Raw genomic sequence first — 25,678 nt, 5'->3', positions numbered from 1 at the left:
TTCATCTGAATTATACCTTCAGAAGTCAGATCTCACTAGACTCCCTTTGAGTTTTGTGCTTCCATTTCTGTCCTAATTACCTTTTTCAGAGGGAGATTGCTCTTCAGTTCTAGCGGAGGGGAAGTTTTTTGTAATGCAAGAATATATTTATATATATACATATATATGTGTGCGTATGTATATTTGTATCCAGAGAGAGACTCAGATTCAAGTCTTTTGTTCTTGGCACTCACCATATGCTACTGTTTAATATTTAATCAGCCCCACCTCATCAGAAACACTGCTGGCCTCATTAGATAATTAATGGCTGCCTGCATCTCATTTGCTTCAGTTGATACATCTGCAGCCAGTAATTAGAGCAGGAGTTTATTAGTTGCACTGGCTTAGTTTATTTGTGAAACAATCTCTCCTTTGATTGAAGCCGCTGGGATTGGCATATGTGGAAGGCCTGCCTCCCTGTTCAGTAGGGCTCTTTTGTTTACATTTTTGCTACAGTTTTGCAACACTGCACATCCTGGCAGTCCTAGGAACAGTTGGTGGTGAAGATTTGCCTTTTATAATTTAGAAGATAATTGGGTAATTCAATGCAGTAATGTTACTGCAAAGCAATTCAGTAACTTTGGGGAGGGGGGAGGAGGGAAATCTGGTAGACAATTTGTTCATTTATAGTTGTGTTTCTTTGTGGGTTTTGTGTTTTTGTTTTTCTTTAAATCAAATATCTTAATAAAAAGTTCTAGATCCATTAAGGATATACATGAAATCTACAGAGCAGAATGTATTGGCCAAGCTTTGAATATGGAAAATTTTGCATCAATATGTTAGCTAAAATCATCCCGGTGTTCTCAAATGTTGGGGAGTGCATGCCAATAGCTTGTCCTCCTTAATAGATTCCAGGGTTAAACCTCTCTGCTTGGTCTGTCTCCTCATTTGCAACGTATAAAATATACTGTAATATTTTTGTCTGTCCCGGTGAGTTTTATGACAGAACTCTCACTGAGTCATCTAGAGGAAAACCTGTATACAAATGACTATATTAAAATAATAGAACAAATTTCTCCTTTCTCTGAGAGAAAATGCTGAACCTCGTATTGTCAGAATTCAGTCTCTGGAAGATTGTGTAGTATTTTTTTACTTCCTCAGGTACAATAGCAATACTGATTAAGCAGGCTTGTGTTCTCTAAAGTCTTATGGCTGTTTCTCTGCCACTTAAGGATGTTTCTATACTGATAGTTACCCAGCCAAGCAGAATTGGAATTGGGGAGCTACTCTCTCAGCTTACTTCTGCTTTGCACCTTAGTAGAGCAACTTCCCTTTCCATAGTCTTTATATGTACAGATATTGCTTTATTCATCCCTGCAATGGCATGTTTATTCATTGAACAGCCTGCATCAACAAGTGGTTCATCCAGTGGTTAACACTGGGAAGAGAGATGTACCAAATTCAACTGTCTTTACCTCTGTGAATAGAGAAGGAGGGGTGCGGAGTGTTTATTTTATTGCAGTTTTGTTCTCCGAAGTGTGAGATGATTGAACTGGTAATGTTTGGGATTTTTTTTTTTTTTTTCCCCTATGTGAGAAAAAGTAATTCAAGTTGTTAACTCTTCTGTTAGCCTCAGTGAGGATTCAGCTTTTGTGAATGCCTGCAGTTTGGTCTTGTTTCAGGAACAGCCTGACAGATCTAGCCATCCTTGCCTGTGTGCGAGGCTTCCTGTAACTAGGCCATGTTTCTTCTAGTACCTCTGCTGCTACCAGCGCAGGTACTTCTCAAAGCCTGTCCTACACCTGCTGTGCACTGGGATTCTGTTTCCTGCTTGGTTTACCCACATGCGTCTGTGGAAGGCTATTGTAGGGCTGTCTGCGTGCCAATGATTTTTTACCTTCAACCTTGCTAAGGCAAAAAACTGTTCTAGTCAAAATTTAAGCCAGCCCTTCTGAACAAGCTTAGGCAACTTATTCCAGGTTTGCAGCATCTTCACCCTCTGGAGGGATGGCTTAAAAGTTATCATGGGCAAATTATACAGTTGAAGATAAAAACTGTTTGTAAGTAAATGCTTGGGGCCACCAACTCCCCAGCCAACTCCTGTTCTATTCAAGCAGTAGTGAAGTGCTACTGCCACGCTGTTAGCTGTCCATCCCATGCAGCCCTCTCTCCCCCTAGTCTGTGTGTCTGAATTCTTTTGTTTGCTCCCTGTTTCATGAGATGTATTTTGTACTGTTCTTAGCTGCCTCTCAGTCATGGTTGATTCTGTCCTGATGTGTAGAGATCTAGCCCTGGAGACAAGCTAGAATTCATCCTAAGCACACCTTTAGGGAAACGGCACTAGACAATCTGGTTTCACAATTAGAAGGGGTATCAGTAAGTGGTATTTTTACCATAGTAATTCCTTATCAGCCTTCAAAACATCAAAAACAAACAAAAACAAACCATTCTTTTACTAGATAATCTTTTATCATGTCTCTGTAGCTCCACTTAGCCTGTGCTGACAGATTCAGTATGTTTTGACAGTTCTGACCTGATGAAAAATCTTGTGCTGTGTTAGTAATTGATTGTACCCACAAATGACTCACGGACTCTATTTTGTTTCTGTTGTTCAGCGTGTCACTTGAGCTTTTTGTTTGTTTTCTGGTTTGATTTCTCCACAGTGAGAAGGGCTTTAGATTCTCATTCATAAGGTGTTGTAGGGCTGCCTCTGGAAATGGAAGGAAGGAGAGACAGCCGTCAGCGCTTTGAGAGCAGAGCACAAGCCTAATGATTGCTGCCTGTGCTCCATGGGGTATGCACAGGCTGCCTGGACATTTCTGCCTGGAAATCTGGATCACACTGGTTGGTTAATAAGTTCTCCTTTGTTCATACTTTCTTTTGATCGTTTCTCCCATTGATGATGTACTGAACTCCAGTAATGGTTAATGTCTGCTTCACCCTGTTACACATATGGGGCTACCTGCTAAAACACATTTTGGGTAAATGTCTAAATAGTAATACAAGATCTGCATGCATGACTTACTTCAGCATATGGCTAGGCCTGTACCTGTCTGCATTCCTTTGTGCATTCTGTGTATTTGGGCATACAATGTATTTGCTCAAAATTATAAAAGGCACCTCTTATCTGAGGCCTCCCAATGCCATAAATGCTGTTTTAAATGCCAGGCCTTTTTGAAACCCAGTTGTTTTGTGCTGTTATATTGCCATGTCTTCTATGTACTTGGAGCATCTGGTTATTTAACTTCCTAGGGTACCTTTGAAAACCTCAGTTCTATCTCCGAAGTCCAAAACACTAAACTTTATTTATACTATGTGTGCATGACTATTTTTATTAGCTCACAGAACTCTCATAGTTGCACCCGTATGCAGTTGCATGCAACTTTTTTTTCATCATTGCGGTGATGGAATTAAAGTTGAGGATTTATATCAGCCAATTCTTCAAATCTGCCCATGTAATAAAAACCTAATAACCGAATTTACAAGACTAGAAAGCACTTATTAAAATTTCATTAGGAAATGAAAATTTTCCAAACTACTGCAGTCTGCTAGAAACATTTTTTAAGTAATATGTGAATGCAGCATATTGCTACAAGCTGAAATCTAAGACAAATGTAACTGACATATATAACAGTGGAAAGGACGCTAGAATGCACATGAGCTACTTGGGTTACAAAATGATAAAAGGTTACAAAAAACTCTTTATATTCTATTTTATTCTTATTAAATCATTGTAGTATCATTGATGTCAAGTTTATGTATTCAGAATCTATCTCCTTTCAGTAGTCTCAAGCTTGCCATTCTCTCCAAGGAACATAATTATATTGGTTCCAAATAATGGCTATTTGATCTCATTTTATTCCTCCTTTGTTTCAGTACAATGAAAGCGAGAGGAACTCAATTAAAGTGACTTAGTCTAATCACTTGACAGAAGCTGCAACAAGTGAAAGGTTTGATTCACTCCTCCTTTAAACTGGTGTTTTGCCAGTGTAACTACATTGACACTATCGGAGTTGCATTGATGGAAAGAGGGTGTGATGGAAGAAAGGATCAATCCTGAAGTTTCTCCAAATAGGCCATTTGAACGAACTACCACTTTCTTTCTCTCAGCTGAATTGAAAGCAATTTAACTGGCTTTTCAAAAATTCTGTACAGAATTCCCAAAGTGAAGGTGACCAATGTGAACAAGACGTGTTTGTGGAAATGATTTTGTTTGTGCTAACATTTTATAATCCCATAAAAGTATATATCTTAAAAGTCATGTGCCAGTGTTTGTCACTGCTGCTAGATTCTTAATGTGGGGGTGCTACTCATTTATTTCCATGGTAAACTGAAGTCTTACACTTCCTTACCAAACACTAAGTGTTAGCAGCTGCTTTTTTTAAACAAAGACATGGATTTCAGGTAGTATGTACTCATTCAGCTCTAATTTCTAATTCAGGTAATCGTTCACCATCCTGAATACATGTTTTCTAGGAGTTACGTCAGTCTGTCTCTGTAAAAACCCAAGACAGTACTTGCTATAGCCTTCAGGGATTGTGAACACTTGGTAATTACTCCAAAATAAAATACTTCTATTGTTAGGATGAAAACGGAAAACATTGCTGTACATGCTGCTGTTTAGAAAGTCCAGAACTCAAGGACATCATTAGAAATTTGGAATGATTCAGTGGAGAAAAATAAAAACAAACTTGGCTACTTACCTGTGTGAAATACAGGAGTTGATTATTAAGGTTTTTCATAACTGCTGTCTTTTGCTTAACATTTGGCTTTCAAAGTAGGCTAATTTAGATGTTAGTCAGAACCTGGGCTACTGGAATATATATCGGGATGAGTGATGTAGTTATAGAGGCAACTTTGAAAGACTTGAGGATTAACCTGACTGGCAAACCTAATCTTTTCAACTTTTTTTTGGTGTAGGTATGAGGCTTTGGGGTGCTTTCTCTACTTCCTTCTCCATATACCTTTCTATATGTGCACCCATTTTTAGACTTTTTAAATGTAATTTTTTCTAAGTTTATTTGTAAACTAATTTGCATATGCAAATTGTTTTTAATGGTTAATATTTTGTCATGGAATGAAACTCTTTTAACATCAGTCTTGTAGATGACTTTTCTTACTGAACTATGCCTGCTTTGTCAGGAAAGTTCAGGAGCAGAGATTCGTATTTCAGAATCCTGCACTTGAGACTGAACAGGAAAGTTATTTTTAAGGTTGAACTGTGATCATCTGTAACACTGGGGTGAAACTGTGGGGCATTTTGAGTAGTAGATCTGCTGCACTGTGCTTTCTAATTCTGATCCACGTTCTAGAAAAGATGATGAAGAAAAAGATGAGTTATGACTTAGTTCTGCAAATGTTCTGCTGTATCCTAACAAGATTGCATTAAGGGAAAGTGCAGGCTATGTTTTATACCCATCTAATTCTACTACCTACTTGCTCACTTGAGAGGTGTATTTGCTTTCTTTTTATCAACTATGCATAACTCAAGCACTGCTACAGGAGCAGTGTAAACCCTTTTAGTACTGTGCAGCCTTCCTTATGTTGGGCCCTACAACACCAGGTTTATCTCCACACATCCACCACCATAGCCACCTACCTCTTTGGCTTTATCAGACTCTCAATAGGAGCTTCAGTCTGAAGAGGGGTGAATGGTGGTCTAAATTCTGATGTGTCTCTAACTCACTTCACTCTGTAAAAAGTACACCATTCACACCTATAGAGGAGATAGCTGTCTTCTCATTATTATTTTATCCTTATTTATCTTAATTTTAATTCAACTGTTCTAAAGTACTTTGAAAAGTAATCAAGTATGACATCGCTAGGGTTAATTAACAGTTGGTATGCTGCCAGCAGCTCCCCATGGATGTATTGATAATGATACTGATCTTATCTGATAGGTTTTCCTAGGGAAAAAAATCCTCTAGAAAGAAGCAAAGACATGATGATATGAATGTATAAGGACGGTAGGTGTCCTTCCTGCTGTTTTATGAATGTGTCTGAAGAATTTCCTTTGTGAGAAGAAAAGACATTCAACCTAACCCTTATCTGTATTATACCACAAAAATCTATCTTCAAATGACATCAAACACTTGTCTTAAAACCACAAAGCAAAGAAGTGTAAAGCAGAGTCTGAAAACTTGTCTTACAGATTGCACTGAAGTAGTACCATCCACATGAAGGTTGCTTGCTAAGTGAAGGCATAAGTAGTTACTATCCATGTCTACAGACTTGCCATATTTCAAGTTTCCAGTTGTCAGCTTCTCATATGTACCTATGTTAACAAGACACATATCGAGCTCTTTGTTTAGTGAATCTGGAAATGTTTGTTCTATCTACGATGGTCAGGGGAGGCGTAAGGACATTCATATTTTGCTGCTCAAAGATTTCTTTCTCTCCTGTCACAGACAAAATGAGAAATACAATGCCAAGAAATCATGTAAGAAATTCAAAAACATCAAACAAACAAACAAAACCAAACAAGCCAGTAAGAAATCTAATAGAAAAGACTCTCAATAAGTGCTTGTCATACATTTGGTAAATAAAGGAAAAAAAAATCCATATGTGATGTGCAAGAAATTAGATATTCAATTGAAGATAATGTCTTCAGAACCAGTGGTGATTAGATTTGCAAAAAAATATGCAAGCTGGTGATCCTTTTCATGTGCTCCAACTCGGTCTCCAGCATCCATCAGCTCTGTATAATGCAAACTCTCTGGAAATTCACACACCATGTAACTACCTACATTTCTTTACAACCATCATTCATATTAACTTACTGGGCTCGAATTCTTTTCAGAGGGAAATAAAGGAGTTCCACTCAGACTACTGCTAGTGTTGTCATGAAGCAGAAATGTTAGGATGAAAAGTCAGTGCAAAATAGATTTGGCCAAAGGTGGGGGATCTGTTAACCATTGTATGGGGTTAATGTTATATTGTTAGAAGATGTAGCACGTGAGAAGAAACCAGGAGCTGCCCCTGCACAGTCAGTAGTAGGAAAGAGAGAATTAAAAGCAAATATAAACACCTTCCTGGCTGGTGAGGAGGAGGTAAGAGAGTAGCTACATGACTGTCACTAAACCACAAGTGCTGATAGAGGTTAAGATCTATTCTACAGTATTGCTGTGCCTTTTCACATCTCTGAATGCTTCTCAAGTGCCCTCATCAATGCATTTCATTTGGAAAGCAGATAAGCTGTTGTTTGTAATTTTCCAAACTATCAGAGTAAATTCAAAATTTGACCTCATTTAGCTGTAAGAATTTTTTCCTTCAAACATGGAAAAACATGTAGGGTATCCATTTATTTTTCTGTTGCAAATATTCTTTATTATAAACTTAACATTTTTGTTTCAAGTGTTTGTGTATCTAAGCTCACCTTTTCATTACATTTTGACTTTCATTTTAATTTTGTCCTTTCCTTTGCAACTTTTGGCATTGCCATCATTTTAATCTCGCTATAACTGCTGTGCTTCTTTAGCAAACTGTAGACTTCTGGACACAGGATCCAAGATGTGTTTTGTTGCCTATAGATGGAAATTTTATTTTCACAAGTGAGCTAAGCTCGCTGCTTTAGCTTGATTTCTAAAGTGCCTCCTACAAAAGACAAGACAAATCCCAACCTGACTGACCACCTTCAAAGCAGCAGCAGAGCAATTAAGGGGTGCTTGAATAGACGACGGATGGAGCATTAATGAATTAAGCGGGTGGAGCCTCCTCACTGATTGCTCCTTGTCCCTTCCAGGCTTTTGGAAGCCTCATAAAAACAGAACCTCCCCGTAAACAGATTGTGGCATCTAGAAAGTGCAAGAACGTGTGCTACAGAAACACTGAAAAGGCAACCACAGCACTGTTAGTAGCGGCTCTGCAGAGCATCTTCTCCAGTTATTTATCCAAAGGATTGATCTGATGGTCTTGTGTGCAGCCAGGAACAGAACTTGGTGATCCTTCTGGGATCACAGGATATTCTGTGATTCTAGGATGAATGATACTGGATCACTTTTCCAAATCGAAGTTCAGTTAAGTTTATTCTAAATACAGACTGCATTTGGTTGTAAAAATAAGTCTCGTTCTCTGATGCTGAGGAACTGTTGGAGTAAAAACAACCAAAACAAAAATATTATTCCATCTCTAACTAAAACTTGCAATACATCACTTTCACTCTGTAATTGAGTCAGTTGATGGAATCAGTAAGTAAAAATGTTTGGCTTTTTTTGATCAGAAAAAAAGCACTACTACTAAAACTGGACAAATGGGAGGCAAAGAGGACAATGAAAAGAACCCGAACTTAAGATACACATCCCGGTTCGGCCGTAGCAGGGAGTGGGGCCACGCGGTGGGGCAGAGCCGCCCCCCACCGAGCCGCAGGTGCTCCGAATTCGGCCAACGGCCGCTGCAATAGACGGTGATTAAAGCGGGGAGGGGCGGCCGGTCCGACGTCGGCTATAGAGCAGCGACCTGGTGCAGTGCGTGGGTTGGTGAGCCGCCCGACTGTTAGCTACTTGGTGAGTAATTGCGTTGCGGGTGTACGTATATTGCTATTGTTGCGGTTTTGTTTCAGTTTTTCTTTTTTACCTTCGTGCGTAGCTTTTCTTTCGACGTGCAGGTTCCATTTTGCTTCAGTTCTCGCCCTCGTCCTGCTGAGGGGAGTAGTGAGTGGAGGTCTGTCTGGTGTCCGGTTGCTTGGGGTTAAACCACAGTAGTTACAGCAACCACGAACATGAGTTGCTGGCCTCCTATTTTGCTTTGAGAAGTGAAGGCTGTTGTGGCTTCTCTGGAGCAGTTGTGTGTCCTTCGAACTTGTGGGGAGCTGAGATGTACGACGCTTTTAATGGGGCGTAGTTGTGGCAAGGGGTTCAAAGGAGAAAGCTCTTTTTTGACCTGTTTCTCAAACTTAAGTATCAAGTTAAGCATTTCTTGTTGTAACTGCAAAACTTCGTTTCACGCAAGGGTTTGCAAGGAAGGGATTTGACAGATTCTTTTTGGTATATTTTTCTTTTCTTGGGGGTATTTTAGAGATAAGAGAGAATTTTACATCAGTGACGAGTCAACAGGAAGTGATGAACTACCTAAATAAAATATTTGTCTTGATTTGTACATAGAAGTTTTGGTAGTAGTTCACTGTGTGATTTCTTGGACCCTGAACTTATTGGAAGATTTCTTGACAGCCCTCACTGCAGGGATTTGGTTATTTCCATGTTTCAATCATGCAAAGGGTCAGAATGCTGTAGGGTAATACGATATATTGATGACTTCTGTGTTAACGTTAATGAGGGGAGAAAAGAAGGAGAGAGACGAGGATGCAGCACAGAGAGGAATTAGATTTAAGTCAGGTTTGTAATATTTAATTTGAGCTGTTGTTTGGCGATATCGGCTTAGGCCATCTGAGTTTTGGTTATAACAAGGTGCATAAAGCAAACAAAAATGTAGGTGCCAGGTATGTGGCACTTATCCTTCTACAAATTTACTTTAAGATAAATGTACTTCAGCTCAGAAGTAACCTTCTCTTTTCAAATGTCCCTTCCTCTAATTTTCTGAAGTGTGAGAAAATGAGCTCGATTTTACTCAAACATACGGTGCTTTATCAAACTTGTATATAAATTACTTGATTCTTCATACTGCTGATATTCTTCCAATTGTTTTAATAGACCATAAAAATGGTAATACTGTGGTAAACCATTAAACGCTTAGCCATTTAGCCCAGCAGTATTCCTTGTTTAATAGTTTTACTCATTTAACACTTACGATTTGTAACAGAGTAAATCTAATTTTAAAGTAGGTTGAGGAAGTTAAACCACCTCTGGGGAATAAATCTACACTCCCTTACCTGGAGGGCAATGCTAATTGCTATCCAGACCCAGAACAGGCACAAATGAAGTCAAGCTTCAAGGATTACTAATGAGTGAGGCTTACATTGTATGAGCTAAAAGTCTTTGAATGCTATTTTTTTTACTTGAGAAACTGACTGAACAAAAGTGAGAAAATCCATGCAGTCAGTAGACTGCTGGTGCTTTTAAGCATTAGTAATTATCAGCCTTCCTCCTTGGGATGTTAATGATAGTGGTTTGACCTTACCCCAGCATTCCTATCTAAATGTGTAACTTAGCCTTCAGTTTGCTTTAAATCAAGCACAAAATCTGTCTGAGTGCCATTTCATATGGATATTAAAAAAACATCAGGGTCTACTTGGCTGCTTTTGTCAGCTAAATCTTTTGCAATTCTGTGAATATATTAACGGATTAAACTGACCTTCCTTAAATTTTATACTGTAAGTTTTTCATTGCACTGAAGAGGAGCTCACCTGCTTTTATTGGTACTCACATGAGCTTTTTGCAAATTCTTCTTCGTTTCATAACTGTTAGCATTGCTTTGTCTTAGATCTTTCTGGTTACATCAGTGGCAAGGCAGAAGAACTGCTTCGTGTAGAACCGTTCATTCTTTCCATCAATTTTGCACTGCTTGTGTATAAATCCTGAGTTAACTCTTTTCTGTGGTTGTCCTGAGTGTCTTTCCTCCACCTTCGGTTTAGTTTTTTTTTCCTGCTATACAAAAATAGACTCAAAGAACTTTCAAACCTCTTGCAAGCTGTTCTTGAGACCTCTTCAAAACAAAAAATGAAAGCATTTGTAATGATTGGCTAGAAAATTTTAATGGCAGATAAATTGTAATATAAAGCACTTTGCAGGCCAAAAGAGAATGGAAGAAAAAAAGATCGTGTCTCTGTTGCTCATTTAAATCCTGTTCGAGCCGAGAGTGTTTAAGAGGTACTTAAGTGGTGCCCCGGAGAGTGTTAAGAGAACTTGCATGGTGCAAATACCTTCATCTGACTTTCTTCAGCAGCGGAGTTTTGCCCCCAACGGCCAACCTCAGTAAAAGCCAGCTATTTTCTTTGAATAATGAAGCTGTGGAAAATCCTGCAAGTACATGGAAATCAGAAGTAGGAACGGGCCCTAGAGGATTTTTAACCTAAATAGAAGAGGCTGTATCTTGAGCTCTGAAAGCTGTTACTGTTTCACTATTCTTTCTTTTTGCCTCTGGGATAATCCTGAAACGTGTGCATCTTCTGTTCTGTGAGATGTACTTGGCTTCCTTAGATGTAGGGAGAAGCAGGAGGAGGTGGACGATGGCATGGCCTCCAGCACTTTGTTTATGAGAACACCCTTCCAGCAATTTTATGTCTGCATGAGGTAGAATTGTTTCCAGCCTGCCCTTGAGCTGTGGATCAAGCATTTTGCTTCCTCTTACTCTTTTCTGCTTTAAAACTTTATATTCCTTTTCCAGAGTTTTTAGACAGATGAGATTTTGTTATTTGTAGTGGTGTTTGAAGCACTTTCTGTTTCACAGCTGATTGTACTAGCGTTGTGGATTTCTTTATTTGCAAAATAGCTGATCTGAGACCAGGCCCAGCGTGTTGTTTGTTCTTTACAATAACTGTACGACAGTGGTGTGGTACAATCATTGCCTCAAACATCTTATAGCTTAGCTTAAAGAAAGGGGACTGAGTGCTCTGTTAGCCAGAGCGGTGACCTCAGGCTACGTACCAGCAGGATCCTGTACTGAAGGTCCGGTGAACTGAACTGACTGCTGGCTGAATCCCTCCTGAAAAAGGAGCCACATTCACCTGCTTGTTTTCTAGCCCTCCTGTTGCTTATGTTTGAAATTTCCTCAGCTTTCTCCATTTATTTATTTATGTTTCCAAAATGAAGACAACCCAGCTAGTGACCACAGCTCTCGTACCAGCTAGGCCTAAGGGTCTGTGCAGAGTACCTTGGACTCTCAGGTCTGGTTGTCTCCAGGAGAGCAGTGTTGTTTACATGGGTAGTTCCATGTTCTCAAATTTATGGATAAAGTACCACAGAGAGGTGCTATGCTGGCTGCTGGAAATGAAATATGTGTTATTTCCTCTGAGTGGGAATTACCTGATCTGTTAGTTTAATCCTCTGAGTAATTACAGGTGTTGCTCTGCTGTAACTGTTGTTTGAGTGGCCACTTGATACTGGGTTATTTCATGTGCTGAGAGCTAAAAAATTTGCTCAAATAACAATGTGTCATCTCCTGGCTGTGCTGATTACTTAATGGTGATGAATACATGGTATACTACCTAGTTTGTTGTATGGCTAATTTACAAAAATAAATTTCTTGAGCATTGAGAAACATACGTGCAGTTCAGTAGCATTTACTTGTGTTATTAGCTCTTGTCCCTCCACAGCAATTTGCCAAAATAATTGCCTCAGCCACAATGACCTTGCTATGTGATGTTTCTAAGATGTGTGACAATTTATTTCTTAGTATGTCTTTCTTGCTTAAATTAGCATAATTTCTTCTTAAAATAATCAATCTGACTCCTATTCAGCAGTAACATGGACAAAAATTGTTTGTTACTTTTGCTTTCTTAATGTTTTAGGTTATCTTTTTGGGGGAGATTACTAATGATAGATTAGGAAGTAAACAGCAGCTTTCATAAAGCAATTATAGTACATAGCTTTGCTTCTATGAGAATTGTTTTTAAACACCATAGTGAAATTTATAATGAAGGATGCTTTATTGTAGAGTCTGCTTTTGTAAAGCCTATCTGACAGTCTGTGCAGATAAGAATAAGCATATAAGAGTAGATGCTAGATTTTGTTTCCTGTCTTACTGATAACCTAAGTGCTGTAGCAAAAGTAGTACTTTATGGTGTTTTGCCATCAAAAGCAGATGTTGGTGGGATGGTAGAAGAGGTTGAATCTTCACACCAATATCCCGTTACGTTTTGTTACTGTATGACAGATGGTAACAGAGGGATGCTGTGACGGAGTAGTATCTGATGTGAAAGTGGGAATTAAAGAAACCTGTGTCACTGAATTCCTCCACGCAGGAAAAAGTGGCACCTACTGACCTTACCCAGAGCATATCTCCAGTCTGGAAAAGACACTGAGCTTTTCTGTGGAGAATGGGTGTGTGAGAATCATTCCATTTGCCTTCCTTGTATGTTCTTCATACATCTCCAGCAGCTCCACGTGCTTGCGCAGCCTTGCTGATTCTCATAGATGTATTCAGTATTTTCATTCTTTACGTCTCTTGTAAGTTCCTCATCAAAATTTTTTGGGGTTTGTTTTCACAGTTCTAGTTTTATGTTAATCTTGTCAGAGTTTATTATTCTTAATTTTATCAGGTGGATGCAACTGCTGCTTTTTGAAGGGCGTCCTTTTATGTTTAATAGCCTCTTTTACTCCGCTACTTAAGCATACCAATTTTTCTGGAATCCCATTTAAAATTATTTTTGATAGGTAATATACTTGTACTCTGAGCTTTTACTGTGGTTCCTTTAAAGAGTTACTATGCCAGATAATATAAAAAGAAAGCTTTAAAATATTGATATGAATATTCTTAAAATTTTAGCTACTGCTTTTTAATTTATTTTTAAGTAGTTTCTTCATTTTTACATCATTCTTCTTTTTCAAGTTAAGTAAGCTAACCTTTCAAGTTAAACCTCTCGTGGATTTCTTTTGGGCTTTCTTTTTAGCTTTTTTGCCCCCCATTTATTGCATGGAGTTTTGTATCTGAGTGCAGAACAGTATCTATTTCAGAGTATTTCTTGAATAACTTCATCTTAAATCTTCTGCTGGTTTAAGAATTGCTTCTCCTCTTGTGAGTTTTCTCATTAGCTGCTCCAAAAAGCAGAATTCTGTGGCATCTAAAAATGTCTGCTGCGTGTGATGTACAGCTAAACTATATTATAATCAGGAATAAATAAAATCTTTCATTACTATCGTGCTTTGTGTCTTCACATATCTTCAGTTTCCCTGGCAATTTGTAGCTGTTGCTGTGCTAGTGTATTTTAGATACATGTTACATTTCTATTTTAGTATTGTTTGGTTAGTTCTCTAAACCTTTGTTTTATTTGTAAACACAGCACTGGAGTATGGATTACTTTTTTTTTTTTTTATGCTGCTGAAGTCTGTGGGATTATAACAAGTCATCCTATGTGTCCAAGGCAGTGATTCAAGAGACTTCATGACAAATGTGCAAGTGTGGAGAAAAGCTTTTTCTTTTCCTGCATTTCTGTAGTGACATTATGGCAAAATGCGTCTGTTAATCTGGCCTATTTCTTTTTCTATTTAACTTCAGTAAGTGCTGTGTTGTGAATCATTCAACTGCAATTTGATGGAATTGCAGGATTTTTATTATGAAAGTTAGGGTTATGATCTTGGAGCTGCAAGGATATATAATTACGTGATTTTAACCTGGAAGCTCTCAGTTTGTTTCCAGAAAGACGATAAGATCAAATCTCTCAAATGCGAGCATCTTCTCTTTCTCCATGCTCTGTTTGCTGTAGTTTTGAATTTTTTACCTTGTAACGTATAAAAGCAAAACAGACATGTCTGCTAACAAATTTTTCATAATTTATCACATAGAGCACCCACTATTCTCTTAGTGAGTCATAGCTGCAACTTTCATACAGTTCCAACTTTGATCTGCTATTAGAAACACAATTTTATTATGTACTTATTTTTGTCTGAAAAGAAGCTCACGTACTTGTGTTCTTGATGGAGCACTTCTTGAAGACACTCCTCTTCTTACTGAGCCCTGACCTGCTCAATTTAACAATGGATGAGAACCAGATACCCAAACTTTGATAACTGTTTTGTGATCTTCTATCACTGAAGTTACAAAGATTTAAGAATTGAATTTCTGTGTAGCAGAAAAAGCATATTACTTTAAAATCTTTTTGTTGCTGTTTGTCTCCTGAAAAAGAGAAAGTAGATTCCTGTGTGCTTTGAACTCAAATTGTAGACTTGATCTGTACACAACATTTGTGGTCAATGTGTCTCTCTTAATGAGGACCTGCTGTTCTGTACGAAACAGTGTCACAAATAATAATAAACATCTGGTTTTTGCAGTTGCAATAACAATAAAAAATGGCTAGTGAACCTCTGCTCCACAACTGTGCCTTACGAAGAACAGCAGGTCCTCATTACCTGCCCACAGCAGCTGAGTTAGACTGATGGTCAGTGCTACCTGAGTGCGTTGCCTTTGAGTTTTTTTTGAAAGGCAAAAATAAATTCCAAAATGATTTGTTGATAGCTCTCTGATGTTGATTATACTGTTTTGAAACTATTAGATTACTAATGGCCTTTCTGGACACTGAGTCTGGGTGCTGTAGGAACTGAAGGCACACACAGTTCAAACTGAGCTCCTGAGCTGACATATCTTCATCTCATTAAGAAGTAGGAAATCAGATTGTCATTCCTTTCAAAGAGGATTTACTGTATTCTTGTTTTAGTGGTAAATGCACAGAAGCCTATTCTCCATGCGGAGAACATGAGAAGTTCTGTAATATGTTTATTAATAATATCAGTTCCCTCCATTTTATCATTTTCCTGTGTGCTCTTTCCCTATGGCCTGTTAGTCAGTCTGGGCTGCAGGAAGAAAGCGGAGAAAAAACGTCAGAAGAGAATTTGGCCTGAAAGAAAAGGCGTAATCAAGGTCTGAGGAGTGTAATCATTTCAGGGAGGTTATCTTGACAAAGAGAATAGATGTTCCAATTATTTTATGTTTGTTTCACTGAAGTCAAAAGAAACTGGATTGGAGAAGGCTGGTTTTAATTATCTTGCAGCCTTGCACAGAGCACAAAGAACTTGCTACAGATGCAAGGAAGACAATTTGAAGCAAATCAGATGGGTGTGTACTTACTGAGGAGACTTGCAGTGGGTCAGCCGCCAAGACAGGCCTGTGTAGAATTGGCTGTTCCATGCAATGTGGCTGTGGGTGGCTAATTACTGTGTGTAAGGATCATGACCAGTCAAAATGGTCACCTTGATTTTTAGTGAGATTTGAGCGTCAAGTATTTAGATGAACTGAAGAGTGTTTCGTAATTCTTACTGAATTTTTCAGTGATCTGGACTTCTGCTGCTTAGCGTTTCTACTTCAAACAAATGGACAAGTGGTCTTCCTTACTCAGAAATTGGAGACTTCCTTTCATAAGGCATCTGAGAGAGCTTGAACTGTAAAGCCTTTTTTCCCCCAGTGCTGCACAGCTTTTGAGCTTTGGCTTAATTTGTGTACTTTAGTGTACTTCACTACATTTTGTGTAGATTGCCTGCGTAACTGGTGCCAGTTCAGAGAAGAAATAGATTCCTTATATGTGGTTTTTGTCTTTACTCTGATCTTTTATTCCACTGAAATGTGTTTGTTTGAGAAAGTCTCCCTAAAACTTATTTAATATGCTTATTGAAATATTACATTCCATGCCTTATTATGACAGAAGTTCTGTTGGCTGCAGTGTTCTTGTACGGCATCCACTAAGTGTTGTGGTGGTTTTGCATTGGTGGTGTGTGGGATTTGCAATAATGGATGTTACAACCTTTTGCTGAAGCTTTGGAAAAAAATGGCCATCAATCATAATGTCTTTTCAATGGCAGTTCCTATTAAATGTGTTTACTTCATTTATTTAGAAGCTGTTGTGCTGTCATTTAATAGTACAAGAGAAAAAGTCCTTTAAATGAGACTTAATGCTCTTTTTTAATAGTGAGTTGTTTCATGTTAAATTCAAAGCATAAGATACAGACGTTCCTTAGCAATAAGTTTTTAGTTGGTTCATATAATCAAAGTAGTACAACCGGAATATGAACGTCTGCTGTGATCTTAGTTTTCAAACACAACAGAAAGAAGAAAAACATATACTTTCCCTGTTTTATACTTAGAAAAGTCAGAACTTTTTCCTCATGTAATTGCCCTTGCAGATCTCATCAGTGATGGTTCGCATGCTGTGTTTCGCAGATCACAGAAGTTTTGAAACTTGATTTTTTGATGAGTAAGAAGTTCTCTTTAGCCATAAACTCCAAGCTAGTCTTGTTTCCTGCTTTATTTCTCACTTTATTGCTTTATTTGCTATACTGATGCTTAACTCATCAGTTTTGGTTTTTTGTATTGTGACATTGCACAGCAGGACCTGGGCATAGAACTTGTTGCACAGCAGAGATGCTGTTCTTTGAATCTGGTATTTCCTTTTCTTCCTTTGCAGACTGAATGCAGAAGTCTTTAACATCTCACACTCCAAACACACAGAACCCTAAAATTACTATATCCTATTTTTTTTTCTTTTTTTTTTTGTCATTTCAGTTAATGTTTTGAGATGGTCAGTGCTGTAATAGAGGAATCATGTTGACACACCTCTCTCTGAATGACAGAAGCAACTCACACTTTTTTACAACCTTTTATTATTTTAATCTGCTTCCAGATTTATACGTGTTAGGAGAAGTTATTTTACAGGATGAGTAATAAAATAATGCTTCATATAGATGTCTGTCTATTGTTTACATGTCTTCAAATGTTCCACAAGGTTATATTATTGAATCAAATCTGTTATATTCTGAACTTAATGATATTCAATAACCGTTCTTTTAGAGACATTGTGCAGTAACTTCTCCTTCAATTGCAATCAAAAGAGAAGTATCTCTTTTCCTTTAACAACTTCACCTTTATTGTGAGGTGCCTCTACAACAGAATAGTTTTTATTTAAGAAATGCATGCACAATATTCTATTGTTTAAAAACTTCTGGCTTACACCTGAAGCCTAAAATTTCAGAGCTGATGTTATAAGTCATGAAGCATGTTCACATCAGTGTTAAAGAAATTATGTTTATCATGCCTTTTTTAGTCTTTAACTTGAATGTTATTGACTTTTAATGCAAGTTTTTCTTTGATTATTTTTATCTACCAAAAAACCCAACAAAACCTAACCAACAAAAGAACAGCAACATCAAAAAACAAAATTGTAGAGTAAGAAAGAAACAGGAAAAAGTAGATCTATACTAATGCATAATTTCTTCTGTGTTTAACAGATTTGCCTTCTGAAAATACTGGAGAGGGGAAAAACATATTAACAGTGTCTAGTTTCTTTCTTTAAGGAGCAGTGTTTCATCTTCAGTGTGGGTTTCCCTTGCCTTGTGATGTAAAGGTAGCCATGGTAACTAAACATTTAAATTGCTTTTTTACAGTGTTTTTCTTAGAGAGAGGGTATGTAGAACTTGCACTTCATTGTTGGCCTAATGAATTCTGCTTTTCTTCATAACATTTCGCAATTACTACCCTTTAAAATAGATAACAAATGCTAAGTCTGTGAAGGAGTTGATGAATTTGCTTTTCAAACTTTGTTACTGGATGAATGATAGGGAATTTCTGTACTTAAAATCCTCAGCTCTCATGGAGATCTTGGAGATTCCCTTGACCCTGAGGAAGTGCTGGTATTTTGTTCAATTCTGTTCTGCAGGCAGCAGCCCCCCAGCACTTGCAGTGTCTCAGAGAATGCTAGAAAAAAAACACTTGAGACAGTGGTAACATCTGCAGGAAGCAATGATGGACTTTTTTCTAAGCAGTTCCTCATACATTTTAGCACAAATGAAAGCAAATATTCAACTTTTCTCTAATATGCAAACAAATTTCAATAGCTAGATTTATGTGGGAAATAAATATGCATCCATACTTGTGGTGTTGGTGAGAGATGCAGTCACAGTTCTGTTGTGGGGGAAGCTTGGTGAAGCTGAGAATTTATCTCGTTCCTTTGGATTTGGTTGCTTAGTCATTCCTTAATTCATAGGAGGGGAGTGGAAAGGTGCTGCTTCAGAGGGTCACAGTTTGATGCACTTAAGTGTCAACTGGAAGACTTTCCAATGGAAGCTTGGAAGGGTCACTTGATGTAGCAGTAAGTGCATATGGAGTTAGAGTGGTGAAGTGTTGGGTATGAATGTTGGAGTATGGAGGATCTGGGGAAGCAAAAGCTTCAGCGAGCCTGGTATGCTTTTTTATGCCTTGGTCTCACATGTGGGACGTGTCTGTGTTCGTAGGTGCTTCTTGTAAGTTAGCTGTCAGGAAAGAGGAATTGCTCTTTATCTGTGACTGTGCCTTGTGCAAGGAAAAATAAATTTAAGCCGGAGAGCAAATGCATGAGCATTGTTTTTTTTTCTATTTTCTTAAATTAGGAGTAGAAAAAAAATTGGCCCAAACCTTCTATAAGATTTATGGAAAAACTAGTGTTAGAAATCACAGAGCACTGTGCTGAGTGCCAGGCACCATGCTTCCTAAACTCACATAGCAGCTGAGCAATGTTTGACTGTGCTTTTTGCAGGCTGGCTGCCTGGGACGAAGCCAAATTAGACAGCCAGTTTCTCAGTCTTGGTATGTAAATAAAGGAGGTTTGCGTCCCTAAGTATCTGCCCCTTTGACTAGAGGGATAATAGCTAAGAGGGGTTAAGAAGAAAGAATTCCCTAAACCTCAGTGCACTAGGAGGAGAAAAAAATGTTTGTTCTTTTTTGTTGTTGTTTTGTTTCTTTAAGTGGAGGGGGGCACTTTAATGAAGTGGAGAAAAAAAAAATTGAGAGTCAAAGGCCTCTAATTAGGTTTCCACTTGGTATGAGTTTTGTTTGCCTGACAGATCTTTTTGGCAACAATGCAAAGCGGCTCTGATGTATTTAGAAGCGTTTGTATTCAATATATGAACTATTACCCACATCTCTAGGCAAAGTTCACACATTGAAATGAAAATTCACCTGCAGTTCTGCAAGGTGAAGGGGTTAATCCCCAAATGGCTGCAAACAGTATGTATGTGTGAGAACTTTGGATTGCAGAGCAAAGTGGTAAATGCTGAATGTGCAGAATGGCTTAATTTCCTGTGTGCAGGTCTGAGCAAGGTTATTAAGAGACCCTTTCAAGTTGAAGATTTTCCCCAGGGAAACTCTAGAAACACAGCAGTCTTAAAAGGGAGAGAAAAAGAAAGGGGGAAGAAAAAGGATCCGTAAAAAGAGACTGAAATGTGCAGATGCTGTCTGTGTGCTGCACAGAAGCTGGAGGTGATATTTCGTATAAACCTGAGGTGAGGCAAGGTAGCAGCAGCGGTAAAGGGAGGGAAGAGACTGGGCTTTCATCAGTGCTTGCTCTTGCTCCTTACACCTTACTCAGATACGCTGCAGGTGTAGAGAACACACAAACAACAGGAGAGAAAAACCTGTGTGTACTGAGCAACCGAGTGTTGAATCAACTATTACGGCTGAGAGAAGGAAGAGAGGGAAAAGTATGTTTTGTTTTGAGTAGTGATAATTTGCAGAGTCTATATGTGAAACTTTGATATTGCTGCATCATTGGAAGTATCACTCTATCCAGGCAACTGAAGGAATACTGCTCTGGGGGGAACTGCAATTTTGTCCTCAATGCACTTCAGTGGTTTCCTGGGCTGCTTACGGGGTGTTGTGAAAACAGTGTTCAGCACATGTCTGTTTGGTGAAGTCACCTGCCAGGACCAGAGCCCAAAGGCATGATGTTTCCTGGTGCTGAAGAGCTCTTTGTCAACATCCTGTCCTTGTCAGGTGGCCCATAGTACACACCAGCCACAAAAATGCCTTTGTTGGTCTCCGGTTTTCAACCATAAGCTTGTAAACTAGTATGTGTATGGCGTGCTGGAACTGGAACGTGCAGAGAACGTTGCCAAAATATATGTCTCAAGAACAGGAGATTGAAATAGTTATTGCTGTAGCATTATTTCAGAAAAACTCTGAATGTAAGTTGAGTACCTGAGTAAACAAGAGTAAAATAAGTAGCAGGGAATATATAATGCACTGTATTAATTCCAGCTTCTGCAAATGAATGATTCTGTGTGGAAAGGGCAGAGGAACCTTTTAGAACAGGCTTGTTTCCTTTCTAGAAAGGAAAGCTTTTGGAAAGTTTCAGGACTCACACTGTAGTGTGACAAATATTTCAAATATTATTATATGCTCCTTTTTTAAAAAAGTGTGTAAGGATATGGAGGAAAGGTATCCTAGAAATGGCTCCCTTTTAAAGTAACCAAATGAAAATCAACAGGAAAAATCCTGTAAATACTTCAAACCAAATGTTTATCAACACCACACAGGTCTATAGACCTGGTTTATTTATAGTTATTATAGTTATTTATAGTTCATTAGTGGAATAATCAGCTGCAGTTAGGGCTGGAAAAGTCTAGCAATTCTGGAAATAATCTTTTGAATCTTCCAAACTCTGTACTTAAAGCCTTCTGGAGTAAAAACTTGGCTAATATGTTTGAAATTGAATATGATATTAATATCATCTAGCATGTAGTGATGTGTAGAAACTGTGCTGTGATTATGGGCTATGTAACTGTGCGAAATCACTCCTTCCTGTATTCAAAATTTGTGCCTCACATTTTTCTGTGTCAAAGATAAGGTTTCTTGACCTGTTGCAAGGGTCTGATGATGGAAAACTTGTTCATTGAAGTGTTATAACATAGGATGTGAGAAATTTCCTATGTTGGTATTTGAGGATACAGAGTTCTTTGTGTGCAAAGGGCAAACTCTGTCTTAGTGGGCTGTTCCATTGCAGACCTGGAAGATGATAGTCAAAAATTGCCAACAGTTGCAAAAGCAGTCATTCTTAATGGCAGTAATGTCTATAAACAGGAGATGTGGTAGCATAAGTAGTTACCTGCCATGAGTGACCTTGAGCTTAATATACAGTTGTCTGTATTGATTTTATCCTACAGCATGTTTTTGAACAGAAAAGCAAGAAGAGCCAAATCCCCCTTATTGCTCTTGAATGCTGCAAGACTCCTTATGTGAATAAGGGGACCAGGAGGTGACTCTATAAAAAGAATATTTAGCTGGGTTTTTAGATCATCTGCCAGATCCTAATCTTTGTAGGCATAGAAACAGGGTTTTTTTCTTCTTTGACAGCCTTGCATCTGAAATTAGAGTTTAACTCCTACAGTTGTCAAAATAGATTTTCTGTGGTGTCAGAGCTTTTTTTCTATCATCAAAAGAATATTCAGTTTAAGTTTCATCCGTGTCTTATGAAGACTTAAGTTAGATTTTTATATGGGCTTATTTCTCATCTTTAGTTGGAAGTCTAGTTGCTGTGTGCAGTTATTCTAATTTCTTCTATAGGAAACAATTTTAAATCTGTTTTTAGGCAATGCATGCCATTGGATACTACACGTGTATACTTATCTTGCTTTAATATATTTGTCAGTCAATGGCTATATAAAAGTGCGTGTGTGTGTATGTATGTGTGTATATATGTATGTTTTACCAAACTTCAGCTTAGGGACCACCAATGCAATTGAAATCTCCTGGGTTAAGCAAAGTAAAGAAGAGCCAGAAGGGATTTCAGATCTTTCAGATGACAATTAAATGTTTCAACTGTGAAGATAGAAAAAACATAAAACAATATACAACAACAAGCATGGAAATGGTCTAGGCAAAGTAACTAAGGGGAGGACACGTGTAGGAATATTGCTTAATGCCATCAACAGACAATGAGGAAGTTTTGTGCTTGCATTTGTTAAAAATTTTCTGGACAGTTTATCTTTCTACTGATTAAAGTTGGATGGGTAAGATTTCCTATTTCCTTATAGTAGGTAACTGAAACTCAGCTCTCACTTCTCAATATGTTTGAGATCCTTCTCTTGGAAGTTGCATTTCTGCACCAGAGGAAGAGGAGCAGGTAGAGATGCTGCTGAACTTGTCTATCATCCTGCTTCAAGGAGGGATCAACTGTACCTTGTTTGTTTTTAACAGAAGAGTACATAACAGTTCTTAAAGATCTCCAGTTGTGAAGGTTTTGCAGCATCCTCGAAGGAAATCTGTCCTGAGCTTAAACGTACTTACAATTAGGAAGACATTCCTAATATCTAACCCAAATCTCCTTAGTATGAGTTAAGCTCATTAATTCTGATAATATCACAAGAAAAAACAGGGAACAGATTATTTTCCTTCCTTTTAGTACATTAAGAGTGGTATCAGATCTCCTCTTTCAGCTTTTTTCTTCTATTTAAGCTTCTCTTATAGACAAATTGAAGACCTTTGATCATTCTTTTTTCCTGTTTTTCAAAATTACTCATTTTTTTTTTTTCTTGAACAGCAGTGACAGAAATAGATTCAATATATCTGATACTATCTGGATGAAATATTTTTCTGGAACATAGCAAAATGTTCCTTTGTGCCTCCCAGGATGTTGCTTCATTTCTTTGTAAGGGCCTGACATTTACTGACTCATAAACAACTTATGATCTGCTGTAACCTTAAGATCAGGTCTTCAGGGTTCCTTGTTAGCTGACTATTTGCTGTAATTCCTTTTTGCTTTTAGATTTATTAGTTCTTTTTGAACTGTGTTTAGTTTTCCAGACTGCTGCTCCAATTAGTCATTTTTTTTCTGGGGAAGTTTTAGGTGAATCTGTGGTTGTTTGTTTTCCCCCAATTGTTTTTGTGTTGTTATAGAACTCCTTGCAGTTCTGTATTCTTTTAAAACACAACTGTGACTGGCAACACTGAACTATATGAGAACCAGTCAAGACAGTGAAGGTTTTCAGTTTTTGAGAACGCTGCAGATGTTGTCTATGTGACCCAAAGATTTATGTCATAGGACTGCATGGTGTGTTTTTTTTCAGTTGTGTTTTACACTTTAAATGTACTTGTCTCATGAAATATAGTTCCAGAAGAGGGTACGTGGTGGAGATCATTATTTTTTCTTTCTTTTATTTCTTCTCTGCATCAGCAAAGGGAGTATGTCATTATTTCAGTGTATGAAGAATTCCTTAGAGGACTAAGTCGGATATTGTTTTCTGATTCATTAGCATACAGTAAATACAATTAGCAGACTTGGTGAGTTTCCTGGATATGACCAGTACTGTAGGGATTTTATTGCTTTGCATAGGGAGATGGGGGGAATGACATGCAATTTTTTTTTCCCTTATCGTCTCTGTAAAAAAACAACAACAACAACAACAACAAAAAAACCCTGAAAGAAATCTCATACTTTAATTGTACACTGTTATCTAGAATGTAATGTTTTTCTGTGCACTGTATATTGTGTAATCTTAAGATCAATGGATGTTGTTTAGCACTGAAGCTTTGTATGCCTCCAACAATGACAGAAATGGATTTTATGCATGCTTTAGATGCTTGCTATACTTTTCATAGTGAACAAGATTCTCAGTATCCAAAAATGATTGCTGAACATAACTGGGAAGATCAACCTTAGTGGTAGCGCATAATGTAGAGTAGCTCAATTAGCATGACATTTTAACAAATTATCTCTGTCAACAAAAGATTTAAATATTCGGAAACATTTTTTTTCTACTGCTGCCACACATCTTTGTGCTTCATACAATGTAGTTTCAGTCTAGATTTTTGTGCTTTGAAACCAGTTATTTCAGAGAATAGGTGAAGAGGCAAGGGGTTGGAACATGGGAAATTACAGCTTAGTGTAACATAAAACTTTCACTGTAGGAGATATAAATTGCTAGAATGGGGCCCAGAGAGGATTGCTGTTCTGGAGATGTTCTAGTCCAGACCCTTGGCAAAATGCTTAAGCTGCGCCTGCTTTCCCTTGATATTTGCAGTAGAGACTCCTGGAGATCCCTTCCAACTTTCTGTGGTTCTGGGCATCAGGATCCATACAGTGAATTTCACAGCTTTGCCTCTGCAAATTAATCTGGAATTAAAAGGACTGACGTATCCAAAAGCCTTTGGAAAGAAATGTTCAGCAGTGTTTATTGGTCAAAAAGCTGAGGAATTTCAGGTTGATATGCGGTGTTCTAGATGATTCTAAAAGTGGGCCAAGCATCAACTCCTAGACTTTTGCATGCTCTCTGTATGATTCTGAATCTACTTTCCAAATTGGCAAGTAACTTACTGAATACATTCTAAAGAGCATAGCAGAACTCTGAGCCAAGAAATACAAAATAAGGTGGAATTTGCTTATAACTGCATTAGTAAATGTGTATGTGATACGATGATGAGTTCCAAAAGAGGTTGCATTGTCTAACCTTTTTATATTTAATTCATCCTTTCATACGCTTGATTAAAATCATTGCAGCCACTTTTTGTGTAGATAAGTTTTTTTTTTTTTTGTAAAAAGCTAAAAAATGTCAGTAAAGGTATGATTTCTAAAAGATTGTGCAACTTTGTGTAAATACTTTCTATTTATTATAGACACAAAATACTTGCTTTTTCCTCTGAAGTTAAATAAACATTTAATTAAATTAAGATTCTCTTTTCAAAATGGAGTTCACAAATATCTAATCCCAAAGCTGCAGTTTCTCAACCTTCCTCCTCTTCTATGAGATGTTGCTATGGTTATTACCCTGCTGGGTAGTGAAATGCAGTAATTTGTTTAGCAATTCCTTTCTTCCACAATACTGTACACATATATGAGAGAGGCTTGCATTTACTAAGTGCATTGGTGTGACAAGGATGCTGTTTTTCACAAATCCTTCTAATCTGAGTCATGGTTTATAAAGCACATAGATTTTGGGTTAGTAACAGAAATTGGTTATCGGGTAAAATAAATTTCTTTTGTAGCAAAAAATAATTTTGAGGAAAGCTTTGCCTCAAATCTTAGAGCACCAGTGTAACGTAAATGGTAAGCAATAATAAGATTCATATTAGAATCAATGGTTTATGCTCTTATCTGGTTCTTTTTTTGTTTATTATTTTGTTTTATAGCAGCAACCTCCTCAAATGATGTTAGGTTTACATTGATAGATTTTCTCCTAATATATATCCTGTTGCTCTTCGCTGTCCGCTAATGTTTGCAGGATGGAAAAATTCTGGAGTCTGTTCTTTAAAACAGAAGAAATGGTTGAAAATAAATAGCTTCATAGGCTTAATATAGAAAAGATGCTCAAGACTCAGTTTCTGGTAGCCTATGGTGGTGATTATGCCAGGAAGTTGT

The sequence above is a fragment of the Coturnix japonica genome, chromosome 14, assembly GCF_001577835.2.
Source record: "Coturnix japonica isolate 7356 chromosome 14, Coturnix japonica 2.1, whole genome shotgun sequence".
NCBI classification, from domain to species: Eukaryota; Metazoa; Chordata; class Aves; order Galliformes; family Phasianidae; genus Coturnix; species Coturnix japonica.
Note: the sequence above shows the minus strand (reverse complement) of the source record.